At 35.0% G+C, this 3,115-nt stretch overlaps 1 pseudogene; it reads left to right on the top strand.

Moving 5' to 3' along the window:
* Positions 1-2,252: 2,252 nt before the first annotated feature.
* LOC117076022 lies at positions 2,253-2,888 on the top strand (annotated as a pseudogene).
* The last annotated feature ends 227 nt before the right edge of the window (positions 2,889-3,115 follow it).

A 3,115-nucleotide genomic window follows, 5' to 3' on the forward strand; every position in this document is an offset into this window, starting at 1 on the left:
AGATAACCTGTGAAAAAGACCTCTCACTTATTGGCTTGCTGGCTGAGTGGTAAAGGTTAGCTCTCTGTGCCAAAGGCAATCAGGGACTCTAGAGAATGCATCAATAATTGGTTATATATAGGTGGTCCATAAGTATTGACTATTCAGTTCCATTGGCCTAGAATTCCACTTTTTGTATTTCCATATGTTAAAACTCTTATTCCTTCTAATAGGAATCATCCAAGTGCTATTATTTTCTTTAATTGGACCTTTCCAAATTCACTTAGCTGGAAGTAATGAATTCTATTTCTGAAATATTATTATATTTTATCATAGATCATATTTGGATTAATGGTATAGAATATAGATCCTTAGGATGGTACAGAATATAGAGCCTTAGAATAGGAAGATAATTTGGTGAGCATTTAGTAGAGCTAAAATTTAGTAGAGCTAAATGGTATAGAATATAGATCCTTAGAATAGGAAGATAATTCAGTGAGCATTTAGTAGAGCTATTTATGTTTTAAATTTATTTTCATTCAATTAATATATTACTACTGATTGAAATTCAACAATATTACAAGGATGGTAATAAACCAGTAGTCCCCTGCCTCATACCTTCCCACTCCTAATTCCCACTCACTCGAGGCAACGTTTTTTAACCTTTCATAATAATATGTTATCTTCCCAGTTTTCAATTTTAGCCACTCCATTATCTATTGATTTGCTGCAATAGAAGATACAAATTTAGTTTTCTTACACCTCTTTTCTTACATTGTTGGAACCCTACATCTTACCAATACATGTGCATTGTCTCTCTTCCCACTTTCCCAATATCGTCATTTCACAATTGTTGATTAAATCACTGTTTGGTGTTTTAAATTACCATAACTCTCTAGATAAAACTAATAGTTAAGCCATGTAGCATGTTTAGATTCCTTCTTTATGCATCTTTATTTTTCTCTGAAGTCAGTGACACATCTTTAATAATTTATTCCATCTTGATGTGCTTATCGCTAATTATTTTAAGAAATCCAAGATAGTAAAATTTCTCTCATAAATAAATTCAGGTAATTTCTCTGCAACCACCCACTACCTGCAACACTTATACATATGTCTCACACACTTTTTCCTTAGGAAATATTCTTTTTTGAGCTTTCTGTCCCCCTGCTTTGAACAAGTTTCAGTCTAGCTCTGTACAAGTCAAAATTCAAGGGCTTCTGGTCACCAATTTCCTGGGGTGACATCATCCTTGTTGACTGAATGTTTGTGTTACCCCCAAAATTCATATGTTAAAATCTTAACCCCTAATGTGATGATATTAGGAGGTGGGGCTTTGGGGAGGTGATTAGATCTTGAGGGTATGGACTTCGTGAATAGGATTAGTGCTCTTATACTACGTGGGATAGTACCCAGGGAGCACTTTCATCTCTTCTGCCGTGTGAGGACACAGCAAAAAGCCGTCATCTTGGTAGGTGTGATGATGCTCACCTGCTGTCCAGGAGTTAGAGCCTAGCTTTGGCAACATGGCAAGACCTTGCCTCTAAAAAAAAGAAAGAGAAAAAGAAAAGAAAAAAAATGACTGCCTGTGAACCAGGAAGAAAGTCTTCATCAGATACTGAATATGCTGGTATGTTGATTTTGGACTTCCCAGCCTCCAGAATTGTGAGAAATAAATGTGTATATAAATTATTGTTTATGAGCCACTTAGTCTATAGTATTTTTGTTATAGAGGCCCAAACAAACTAAGACATGGAGATTCCTGAATAGTTTTGTTCCTTCCTTACATGTACATGTAATTATAATTATCAGCTAGGTGTAGAAGACTAGGCTGAAAATTGTTTTCCTCAAATATTAAAGGAATTGCTCCACTCTCTTCTAGCTTCTAGTGTGGCTGTCAAGAATGCCAATTCTATTCTTATTCCTAATCCTCAGATATGATCTATTATTTCTCAGGAAACTTTTAGAATCTTCTCTCTCCTTGGTGTTTTGTAATTTTAAAAGCATGTTGCTAGAAAAAAAGAAACACCTAAAAATCAATCATCTGAGCTCCCATATTAGGAAACTAGAAAAATAAGAGTAAATTAAATGCAAAGTAAGCATAAGAAAATATAGTTTTAAAAAATTAGATTTGAAATCAATGAAATTGAAAACAAAAATTAAGAGTGGCAGGAGCTGCTCCACTTCCTCCTGTTTTCAGGGAGCTGGAGCTTACTTCTCCAGGGACTTGGCTAGGAAGGGCTCTCTAGCGTCTGGGTCACACTGCAAAGGCTGGAGTATTTTAAGAGTTTACATATCAAGAAGAGTCTGTTACTTTTAAAATTAACTTAATTGTCCTTTTAGACTGTTTATTTTTGGATCAAATCCTATGCCAGGGATTTTAACTGCACTTTGAATGTATTACCAAGGTTATGGTGACCCTTAGATGCTATTTTTGGAAGAAGGAGGAATGGTGACAGTCTGCAAAATCAATACTCAAGAGCCCGAGGAGCCTCTGGATTTTGACTTCTGCAGTACCAATGTTATTAATAAAATTATTCTGCAGTCAGAGGGGCTCTGAAGCATTTCCCAAATTGGATGTGATGACTCAGGTCCTACAGATTATCATGTCTCCTGACAAGCATTATTTCAGGTTATCTACTTTTGGAAATTTAGAAAGTTTGCAACTTTACTTCCAAAGATTTTTATTTGATGCAAGTATTTCATTGTAATCAGACCCAGGTCAACAGATTTGATTTCTTTGCTGATACCCTTTACAAAGGCATTAGTCCTATCTTGCAAGGTGTTTTATTCACACAAATAACAGGATTTCTTTCATTATAGTATGTGATTAGAATGAATAGGGGCAAATATGTTTTGTGGAATATTACTGTTGCCCTGATTAAGAAGTTCCTGAATCTGAGGCTTGAGTATGATGGTTCATTGTGATGTTTATGTGTACATTCATGGTAAGTTGAGTTCTCATTCTGAGTATAAAAATCTTCATAATTTCTTATTGAATTTTCTATAGAGAAGATGCATGGAGAAGATAAAAGCAAGGTCTCTATACCCTAATAGCTATGTATTTTGTGAACAAATGCTTTCATGAAGTCATAGATTATCTGGTATTAGACTGTCCTGTGGCTCTTTTGAACTC

This window comes from Trachypithecus francoisi, unplaced genomic scaffold, assembly GCF_009764315.1.
Source record: "Trachypithecus francoisi isolate TF-2019V2 unplaced genomic scaffold, Tfra_2.0 Lachesis_group5, whole genome shotgun sequence".
Classification (NCBI taxonomy): domain Eukaryota; kingdom Metazoa; phylum Chordata; class Mammalia; order Primates; family Cercopithecidae; genus Trachypithecus; species Trachypithecus francoisi.